The sequence below is a fragment of the Cydia pomonella genome, chromosome 2 (genome assembly GCF_033807575.1).
Source record: "Cydia pomonella isolate Wapato2018A chromosome 2, ilCydPomo1, whole genome shotgun sequence".
Lineage (NCBI taxonomy): Eukaryota > Metazoa > Arthropoda > Insecta > Lepidoptera > Tortricidae > Cydia > Cydia pomonella.
In genome coordinates, this window is record NC_084704.1 from 12553678 (window position 1) to 12565881 (window position 12204).

Sequence of the window (12204 nt, forward strand, 5' to 3'; positions counted from 1 at the left end):
CCTAGTGAACGTAGATTTTGAGTAAAACGTGAATTTCTCTAGTATGATACACATTATCCAAGATGGCTGCGATTCCTCGAGGTCCCCAAATGTCAAATGGTGTGAACATGAAAAGGGGCCTTTAATCTACATAGATACATACAAAATTTCAGGACTGTCCCAAACATTTCGAGGTTTATTCTATTCCGATTGTGCTAGTATTGTAACATCTGTATACTTTATCAATGTTACATAAATCATTTCTAATTTTCGATTTTGTTACATCTAAACAGTTGGAAATTTTGAGTTAGTGGACAATTGGTAACGTTTTGAAATAACATTACATATCCAAATTAAATATACTTCATAACATTTGAGTCTCTTCAATAAAAATGCATGTACCTAACTTATTACGCTCTCAAAATGTATCGTCATTCATCATCTAGCTCAAGACTAAATCTTAAATCGCTCAGCCGATTCTCAATAAAAACTAACTAGAGGCAACCTTGATTCGAATAAATAACGTAAATCCCACCCTTACAATCGTTGCGTATAAGATTAAAAACATAATACCCCCATAAAAAAGTTACTGGTCCAGGAGGCAATCCAAAGTAAATTTTCAAATACCCACTGTATTACCTATGAACAAAGTTTTAATTTGTCTGACTCGGGTTGAAGGCTGCACAAAAGCGGCTTACTCGACGACAAATACTTTCATAGAGCTTCTGACATATTTTTATTTCATCAAAATTTCCGTAAGTATCGTAGAGAATCATTTATTCATTTGAATACAGGGCGTTCTGAAACAGAATTCTCAGAACTAATTATACATATAAATATTATATTGTCTGTTATTTTCTATTATCTAATATTTGCTACTTTTATATTTTGTCTGACTTAAAACCTCAGGTACATAAGTATACTTCTTCGTTCTTTCTTCAGTAAGGGCGGCTTCAGATTAGCGTATTTTTCTGTGCGTATTCGATCGTTTCGGCGGTATAAGCTTACACGCGCGTTACATTTCCCAGCATTTGGTCCACACGAGCTTACACGCCCATACGCATACGCTCGTGTTAAACACTAGTCCGAAACCGCCATAAACTCATGAATGTTTACAGGTTTTATACAAAACAGTAGTGTAAAAGAATAGTAAATATTTCGATCTCTCCAGTGAATAAAACACATGATTGGGATTAAAGATCAGAACTAACTAATTAGGCAGCAATTTGTCCACGTCATACGTGTGAATGTTTCACATTTTCATTTTCGATTGCCCAAGGCCCTTTAACACGCGAAATGTCCAATGTATCCAGACAAATGGATATGGTTACAGGGCCCAAAGCCCATCGGTATCACAATTTGTTTTACCCGCCGGTTGTAACAATCTGAAACGGGCCAATCTAAAGAGTATTTAATAATTATCTCATATCAACAACAATCCTTGATTACCAGAAAGCTCTTTTTATATGAGCACATTTACACACATTATCGCTGATTAGATGGACTAGTATTTAGTGCCTGCTGAATACATTTTCCCCTATGGATTTCGTGTTTCATCAGTAAATGAACAGGCCTTTTTCATTTGTATATAAAATGTTTAACATTTACACTTGTATTTAAGTAAACATTGAAGGTTTACCGGAACAGTTATTCCTTAGATATCATTATTTTTCCGTACAGTTTCTCCTCGAATCGTTTTCATGAAATACCTTACTAATAGTCTTAAAGTAATATATTATTGGAGTTCTAAGAAGGAAATACCTGCAGTGTAGGTCCTACACATGTATTTGTGTAAAAAGTATTTATAAAGATCCGGCTGTAGCATATTCGCATGTTTATCACTTGTCACTATGCTTATCACGTTCTAACAAGTATGTAAGTGCGAAAGTGACAGGCATAGTGACAAGTAATAAAAATGTGACCGTGCCATAGCTGCTGTTGTTGTCGGCACAATCCATATATTATCGTATTAAAATCAATCAAATTAGAAAGCTATGTAATTAGAAATACAAAAAAGAGATTTATATCAAACAGGATAAGGTGTGACGAGATAATTCTAAACAGAATCGTCTGTCTTCAAGGACCTTCCGCTAAACAAAACAAATTTAATTATGTTGAATCTTGAAAGCTTTCTAACGATGTTTTTAATGAAAATCTAATTACTGGCGATGCGAACCGAGGAAATTCGTTTATTTCAATAAAACATTTGAATTATATTTGACTCGCATAAAAAAGCGACAATTACTACACCTATTGTATTTCAGTTTCATTATGCACAAAACGACATTGTGAAATAACATGAATATTCAAGAAACATAATATATATGTCTGGTGTTATATGTGTGGTTTTCGTTGCTAGAAATTACACAAACAAAACTTTTAGTAGCTCTATTTTCTTTTTTTTAACATTTTTCGACATACACATCCAAGTATCAAATATCTATGTAGATGTTTTGTATGTAAAAATTCTGCTCGCTCTAATTCCTTTATACCCATTTCAATTTCTAGCAACGAGCACTATCACCAGAGAGAGCTAGAAAGCTTTCGTGTAAATTACGCATGTCATTTTAAAATGTGCATGTTAAGCAGTGCATGTGTGCAGCCAGCAACACTATTCGCTTAGCACCTTTGCATACAAACTTCTATGCACGGGGGATCACTTTTCTCTGCAGCTGACTGTACCTAACTTAGATTCTATGGGAGGGGCGTTTTGGCGGCGGGTTCTCGTGTGTCTTAAGACACTTTTAGACATTCACCTACTTATTTCGATTCTTCGTTTAAAATGTCAGCAATCTAATTCCAAGGCATCAGTATTTTGAACAACGGTGAAAACAAATATCAATACTTGATTCAATTTTGTCTCTCGTTGCAATAATATTTTTAAGTTATGAAAATATATAATAATGATAAAATGTTACAGTGAAGCACCGTTTATATTTCAGCTTAACCAAAAAATTAACTTACATAACATTTAAACAGAAACACCCTGGACAAACACAAATCATAAAGATCGACTCAGACGATGTCCTGGTGCAACTAAGAGGATTAAATCAATAAATACTGGAGCTGCTAAACCCTTTTCGTAGTGGATGAATATCTGTACTATCGATATCGATAACCGCTGTTTCACTTACGACATAAATTAACATAAGTATTGTGACACTACGATTTAATTTTAATTAGATGACGCTTATTTCTGAGGCTCTAACAAATTAAAGAGCTCATTGGTGGCTTAGTTGGCAGAGCGCTGGAGTGTCGATCCACAGGCAGTGAGTTCATGTCTCACCTAACGCTGGATTTTTTTCTGCTTTTAAATTTCTAAGCTTAATAGCATCGTTCGCAGACGTTTATGCTTGTTAAAAATTAATTTAAATTAAAAATCACGCATAATTTGCCATAATAAAGATTGAAAAACAATGGAACGAAAAACCTTTTTATAAGCTACAGGTCGGCTAGAGGTTAATGCCAAAAAAACATTACCGTCATTAGGTACCCCACAAAATTATACTTAAGTAAGATCATTTCGACTGTGGTATGAACAGTCGCATATTAATAATCATCACATTTATTAGTTTGATTGTGGGTCGTAATTGGGTCGTAATAATAAAAAAAAATCATAAGTTCTTATCTTATGATTTTTTTTTTTATCTAGAATCATTCAGTAGGTATCCGAGTTTCCTTCTATATATGTGCCTTCAACGGCTTCAACCCAGACAAACCATGACAATTGACAAAGATACCTGAGTACACATAAAAAATACTTACAAGGAAAGGTACCCAACTGCCCGGTTCCGATTTGATTCATATTTATATATGATATAGAGTAGTCTAAAATAACGGACACGTATTTTTTTTTAGCTGCCCAAACTCAACCTATTGGGAGAAATTGTCCTCCAAAGTTCTAAAAAGTTACTAAATCTTCTAACTCCTATAGAAAGTGATGAAATTTTCCTAAAAAAACACCCGTCTTTATGTGTAACTTTAGCGATAAGATATAATAAAACTTCGAGTGTCGATTTTTTAGGAAAAAATGAGTTTAAGCAGATATAACAAAACACGTGTACATTATTTTTTCCTGTTCTCAAACATATACTCAAACAAGCCATTAACTAGCAAGTTGCTCGAGCATCACATTCTATAGGAGTTAGAAGATTTAGTAACTTTTTAGTACTTTGGAGGACAATTTCTCCCAATAGGATGAGTTTGGGCAGCTAAAAAAAAAAACGTGTCCGTTATTTTAGACTACTCTATAACATATATAAATATAAATCAAATCGGAACCGGACAGTTGGGTACCTTTCCTTGTTAGATATTTTAAAATGTATTAAAAACCTTGTCAAAAACATTACTTATGTGAAAGTAATATGAAAGCATTTATCTATATATCAATTTTCCATGATTCTGTTTATGCGGATCTAAATGTCTATAAACATTGCTCTGCAACATTATCATTTTTTGTAAGATACAGTTCCTCAGCTGATCACTATCGATATTGACTTCTACAACCCTAATTCCTAGAACACCTCTACCGCTGATCAACAAATATTTTAATAGCTCCTCATATGAAATAAATCTTTTTAACATAATTTATGTGATGTATGCGCGGTTAGAATGACAAAAGGGCGTCAGTTTTTCTAAAGCGTGGTTCGGAAAGTAATAAGTAGTCAAGAATCGTTATTAATTTTTCAATAAAAAAGCTTTAAATAAATATGCGCTAGCAACATATATGATTAAAGTCGGTGCCAAGCCAAATATTAAAAGCGTCAACACAGTATCGAACCGAATCCTGATGCGGTTCGATAAGAAATAAAAACGTTGTCCATAAGTTGTTTGGGGGTATTACTGACCGGCATTCTAACTATTTGGCTTGGCACCGACTCCAAACATAACAGTTGCCATCTCTTATAAAAGGGATAATATTTTACTTTATCCTTTTTGAAGTCAGTTATATAATTATTTTAATGGTTTTATTCTTCCATTTTTAGTTTTATTTTAGGTAGGTACGTTTTTGTTATGAGTAACGAGTTTTGCTCGTGACCAAACAGTCATGTCACTAAAAAGTTTTGCGCTTCAAGTATGTTTCAAGCTCTGGATCTGAATCCATCAAGATTTGAGGAGTTCCCTCATGTCCTCGTGGAACCCATCATCAGAAGTGGACCTTGTCAAAAATGGTACTTAAAAACTTCCTTACTTAAGGTGCAGTAGGTTCAACCAGCAGAATTTTTGTAAAATCGTAGCGCTTTTTAGATCACAATACTATTCTTCTTCTGATGATGAAAAAAATCACGAATATAGGTCTAAAACGCACCTTGAAAATTTGTAACAATTTTTGCAAAAAAAGCTAGAAATAAGAAAATTTCTGATAAATATAACATACCTGGCTATAATTTTCATAGTCACAAAGGTATTTTACCGCCTCTTGTTTACCTCTTCTTAATGTGCTGTATTATTTGTATTGTTTCTGTATTGAGGTGTGCTATAAATAGTATTTGTATTGTATGTTACGAAGTATTTAATGCTCACTGTATCTGCCTATTATAAATTACATTACAATTCACAAATTAAACTGCTAAAGTTCTTACATTCGGCACCGTTATGACACACCTGTTGCATCATTTATTAACTGACATTATGAATAAAAAATTGCATTGTTTCATAGTCAATGTCAACATCACAAAAGCTTGGGATTATCATGTCTAATGATATTCGGTATGCTCAGTAACTAAAAAAACATTAAAAGTAAATTAAATCGTCATCATTATCATGTATGAGCTTCATTGAAGCGGCTGCTCAGATCGATGCGCAAGATTCACTCGTAATCGATTTTCCTTAAAGGGACAATTAATATTAATCGATTGAGCAAAAAAGATCGATACCGGTGATATTTGAGACGAATGGTGAATTAAATTGCAGTGTTCATATTGATTATTGACATGTGACAGTTTTTCTGAGCCCTTCATCAGACTTACGGTGGCTAATTAAAATGTATTTACAGAAAATACAATTTAAAATAGGTAGGTACTATAATTTATGTACTTGTTACCTAATAAATTATTATTAAAAGTAATAATATAATATAGTATTTATAGAATAGAATAGAATAATATTTATTCAGACAACACATCAATTATTACAAAGAAGAAAATACATTAACAACAATAAGAAATAAAAAAGAAAAAAGTGGAAGTTAAAGAATACAAAACAGATAAGGATCAAGCCTGAAATGGTCTCCACTCAGCATTGCAGTTGGTACGACTAAGCGTTGTCAACGGCGCTGGTTTTCTTTGGAGCCAGCGAGGTGTGCGGATCGACATACTGCGCGACTTGTGTGACAGATATATTTCGATCTTAATATAAAATAGTTTTGTTACTGTATTTACTGTTCGATAATCTATCTTGTAATAAAGTACCTGTAGAGCAAGCCTAGTTTACATCGGTGTGTCAAATGGACTAATATGTATTCAGTTTTTTGGTAAACATTATTAAATGCATTTAACCATCAAGAACTCCACCGTAAAGAGCTTTTAATCGTACAAATCTTAATGTCGCAATAATGCACCATTGTCTCAGGGCAATGACCAAACAAACATATTTATATATTTTCATTCAGTTAATGTCTGAAGGGACTTTTCTTTTTTGTCCGCCATTCAGAAGTCTCGGTGTCATTTTCTTTTTTCGTGACAATCACTTGAACATTGCATTCAGGGTTGGCGCTACCCTAAACGTTATTTATTGTAGGTAATGTTATTTTTTGTAAAGTTTCATATTGAGTAAGTAGATATGTATAAATGGTTACTACTACTACTACTACTTCACTGGCTCAGTGACCCAAACCGGATCTTGGCCTCTGACACAAGAGAGCGCCATTCTGCCCTATCCTGCGCCATTTCACGCCAGTTGGGTATTCCGAGGGCGGACAGGTCTTTCAGGGCTTCGTCAGTCCAGCGCTATCTGGGATGCCCGATCAGACGTTTTCCACCCGGGTGCCTTTAAATTAATAAATGAATATAAACCCATGGCAAACCTCTCCTAGCAATAACTTCTTAGATACTGATGGTCATTAGGTTTGACTAACGTACTTACCGAAACCAACATGTTTGACAACACTCCTTTTAATAAACTGGGGCAAATTATTTATCTATTTTACATATCGGCCTATCGATTAAGTAGTTTTGTGGGAAATACAAACTGAAATTATAAAATACTAACCAAAACTTAACAGCTAAAATAATAACTCGGCTACTATTCAGAACGCAAATAAAAACAGACTAGTGCCAACCCTAAAACGAAACGCGGGCCGGTTAAGAAATTGCGACCGCATTGACTTGAATGCGTTTGCGCCGAAATCCGGCACACCGGGAATACTGATGAGTAAAGTATCCCGTCGCTTGTGGAAATCATACCGTTATATAAAATAAATACTTGTTAATGCATATCAAATAAATACTTCAAGCATTTTTTTTTCCAGAAACAATTTCTTTTCCCATACGGACTACTAAAAGTACCGATCAATTACAACTTCTTATTGGTAATTGTCTGTTATGTTCTCATTTATCTCAAAGTACAACAAGTACATAACATTATCACTTAATGTTCCTTCCATGCCATCCTCATTCCATTTAATCCACTAAAATAAGGCCCGTTTACCGAACAGCACCATAAAAATTCACCCAAAAAACCGCTCATTCATACATCGCGAAGGAACCTGAGAAAATGCTTTTATTGTATTTTATTGGCCTTTAAAAAGATGTTTTTGCGGACGATAATAAGGGATATTATTGCAACGGGACCTTACCTCAATGAAACATTCACGACGTTTGTTCAGTGTTTACGAAGAGAACTGTTCATTGTTTTAAAAAGTTTATTATCATTGTAATGAGCTAACAGTTTTTAACGCAAGTATTCATTTCAAACTATTCAGAAAAAACTGTTTTTTGTTTGAGTTTTACTAAGCCAAATAATAGTTGTAAATTTTCTTTACCTGTACTGATATAATGATCGTATTTGTCGACGTGACGGCGTGATAATGACATTATCGTTCAACCGTGTGGTGTAAAAAAGAGATACTTATTTTATCATGTGGATAAAGCCATAGTCATAGCCAAGAGCCTGAAAGTATCAAACATGGCGAGTAGACAAAAGTCGATTTGTCTATTTTAAGTTATAAATTCCACTGAATAAATGAATTTGCATAAATTGGTAAAATTATGGCAATCTACTGCAAGTTACCTAAGTGCAGCCTTAAGGCCCTTTTTCAATCGCACTTTCCTGGAAAAAGTTTTTACCATACCCTGGAGTTTTGTAGGAATGATTTCGTGTATTAGAACTTTCTTTATTGTAAAATAGTTACCAAACTATAAATAAATAAAAAAGTTGTAAGCTCCAAATGTGCTTAGAAATGTTAAAATAAGTTTCAGTCTTTACGTATTTTTTGGCTAGTGTAAAACTTTGAGCACCCAAACCAAACATGGTATTTACATTTGCATCGTATTTTCAGTATACATAGATATACTGAAATTACAGTATTAATTATTGAAAACAGCACACCCGTGCAAAAGACACATCACCAGTCGAGTTTGCATCTTGAAGTAAGTTAGAGTTTGAGGACGGGTATGGCAATATTCTGTATGAAGTTAATTAATAATAAGTCAACTGCTCTATTTGTTCTCATAAGACGAAAAATACTCTTACAGCGACCTTTCTCCTTCAGCTTAGCGTTTATCCCGGTTAACGTTATGATATTAAATTATGCTGTAACTTTTTTATACTGTACTGCAAGCACACAAGTGTGGAGGACTCGTCACAAGTTGCGAAAGTGGCGCACACGCAGCAATCACATAAATTAACGGATCAATTATAAATCTCTTTCATCAGGCCGACGCGACATTATATATTTACGCGGACATTCGAACTATGCTTCGGTCGGATATGGGCTGATGAGACCGCCAGTACCAGTAATGTCAATAAGTGCTCAATGTGCTAAAGCTTGATTCGTGATGAAATACGGGTTAATGGGTCACATTATTACAGTTTCTCGTATTTATTTGATATTTTCTTATTATTAATCGGCGTTTTTGTGTACAAAAGTTTGCCCCTGACAAAGTCTTTCTGGCTTGAATTTTTTTATTTCACCTGGTGTGTAGGAAATGTTTTTCTCACTATATTTCTTTTGAAAAATTTATGTTGTGAACCAGCACCTACGATTGATGGTCGATGATTTCGTGACATTTGACAGGCGTGCTTTTATGTACTTACAGTCGTCATCAGATATATCGGAGTGGCCGAGGTGTTCAAAAATATCTGAACACGCACTCTAGCGCCTTGATAATAGAGGCGTGTGCAGATATTTGTGAGTACCTTGCCCGCTCCGATTTATCTCATGGTGACTGTACTATAAATCTATGTAAACCTTTCTCGGAATAATTATCGTAAATAAATCTCATGTGCCCAAAATTCACCCCGCTAAATCTTTGATTTGCAGTAATTGATCAAGTGCCTCTACTCTAATTTTCTGCGCACACACGCTTTCGCTGCACATATCTCAGCAACCACTTATTCATCTGGATTGCCTAATGATCCCGAACCCGGTCAACGCATTAACCAGTAAGCTGGACTTATGTCAATTAGATACACTTTGAGGCCCCCAGTTCCTTATAAGGCCGGCAATACATCGAGGATCTAGCACGATCTATCGTTAATTTTAATGATAAGTTATTAGTGTAATTTATGGTTTTTAACTTAATTGAATCGTTTGGTTAATTTTTATCTCGATATTAATAAGAGCTTGTGGGTGTTGTAATCAAAGTTGGTGTCTGAATAGGTTATAATTTGATCAAAATACAGTTTAAAAATAGTTATGTACCTACTCTTGGAATTTAGATTGTATTGGCGCGTTAGCAAAAGTTCCGTTTTAGCTTGGACAACAACGCTTTCGTATGTCCGGCTGTTCTCCTCTACAGCTCGCAATTCTTAGCCGATTCTTGTGAAATTTTGTGAGTACTATCGATTGGTAGATAGATTTTTCTCGACTCCGGATTTGGAAATATTTCAAAATGGCGGAGCCATGTATTAATTGAAATTTAAGTTATGCTCGCGATGTCTACAGTTCACAGGGCCACTAGTTTTTAGTTAGACGTGTAAAATAAAGTAATTCTGGAAATAAAGTTTACTCATTTGAAGGTGCCTATTTACAGCATCATCAGTAACTTGTGTAGGAGAGAGTAACATATATTGATAAAAACATATAAATACTTCAATTATGCCACTAGACACTAAATAACCCGATTACCTTTATGTAATATTACAAGCAGTCATAAAATGTACAAACGTAAAATTTAGAAACCTTATTGGTCTAGACGCAAGTAATGGGCACAACACGTCAAATGCATTCCGCACAATATGTGTACTATTGAGAACTACGACAAAGGCTATTTTCTTTTAGTACCCTCCTTACATGGAATTGAGGTCGACGTCACATAACCTGCACTCACTGGTCCCAGTGTTTCTAATCTGACATTACCGCGATGCATTTTGTTGTTCCAAATGCTATGAGAACCTAGCGTGTTAGAACATTTAGGTAAAAACTATAAAAATATTTAGTTAAGTTAACTAGCCTTATACACCGTGTTTTATTGAATTTCGTTAACTCCGGGGTATGGGTAAGTACGTTTAAAGGAACTAAATGGCACAGTTAAAAAAAAATGTTTCTACATTTTTTTAATTTATAAAAAGGAATTAAATGTTGCATATAGCGTTGTTGTAACACGGGCATTACATTTAATTCAACCAAACAATTGAAAACTGTGACATCATGACTGTGTGACTGATCTGTGATTGTGTCATTTCGAACATCGATCGTCCGAGATAGTACATACTTACGTTTAGTAGCAAATGTATGAACTCGTACTAAACACAAATAAATATGTAAATAGGCCCTAAAGCAAGTGTATACGCTTGTAAGGGCCTATAAGAATAAAATAAATTATTGATTATCTCCGAGATAGAGTTAATTAGAATATCCGTGTCTATGAGAAAGTTACTTAATTTAAGCTCAGGAATGCACCCTTGATATTAACGGAAATCAAAAAACAAAACACGGTGTAAGCTATATTTTGTTACGAGTATGTCTGAAAATTTACAATTCAAATCTTAGCAGAATGAACCTCGGTCGTATCTTGAGCGTATTAGCTGAACATCTTTCCTGCTATAACACAGAAATTGGTCTGTATACTTACTACATAAGTACTATTATTTATGAGAAAATCATGAAAATGTTTTTTTTTTAATATTGTAATATATTTTCAAAGCTTTCTTTGATGTCTGCTGGATTCGTGTTATAAATATGTTTACATTAGAATTTGCGAGTTAAGTAGTTTTAGGTGTTGACAGTTTGAATAACATCTACCAGAACATTTTTTGTCCTCAAAGTGATTCATGTGTAAAATAATTTGTAAACATCATAAATTATACCTATTTTAGTATAACCATTGTCTCAAAAATCACGTTTTTAAATTAGAAAACAAGTCCTGAAACAAATATACGTGAAACATTTTCCTGACGAGCCCAGCAGCAAAATCCGTAAAAAGGGTAATTAATTCTTTCCTTTGAACGCTTTAAATTCCCCCATTGTTCGAAGAAATTTAAACACAGCACAGTGGGTCTCCGCTTCGCAATTCGTGACAAAAAGTTAATAATGCAGCATTTTGATCAAGACCTGTTTGCACCATTGGCTTTTTTTTATACAATTAAAGATAATAAGGGAATTATACTTTGAATCAGCTTTTTATTTTAAAGTCCAGTGCATGGCTGTTAGGGTTGTTGGTGTTGTGCAGTTAGTGGAAATTTGTTCTTAGTTCGGAGTGTTTATTCATATTGCGTTATTTACTATAGATATAATTAATTATTTTGAACTATCTGCAGCTGTGTGCAGTGCTGGTGTGCAGGGGGAACTCGTCCCCCCGCGGGTTGCTCACCTTGTCGTGGTGGAGGGGCTTAGTAACCCTGACTTGGTCACCCATGGTGAGGCGAAGAGGCAATCAGGGCCGGCCTGTTTGAGGCGCTTCAAGTGGACTTGTTAAGCCTGCTTGTGACGCGTTGGAGGTGAACCGTCGAGGAAGAGGAGTGTCGGTATTGCGGTGAGCCGTTCTCCTTATCTTCGGCGGCCGAGGTGGGATCGCAGGGGAATAGGAGTGATGGTATCACGATGCGCCACTCTCCCTATCCCCT

General features: G+C 34.8%; 1 protein-coding gene across 3 annotated transcripts in view; it reads left to right on the forward strand.

The window, feature by feature from the left end:
- Positions 1-12204, forward strand: part of LOC133534403 (rho GTPase-activating protein 7) — a 345027-nt gene that overhangs the window by 239359 nt on the left and 93464 nt on the right. The window lies entirely within an intron of this gene.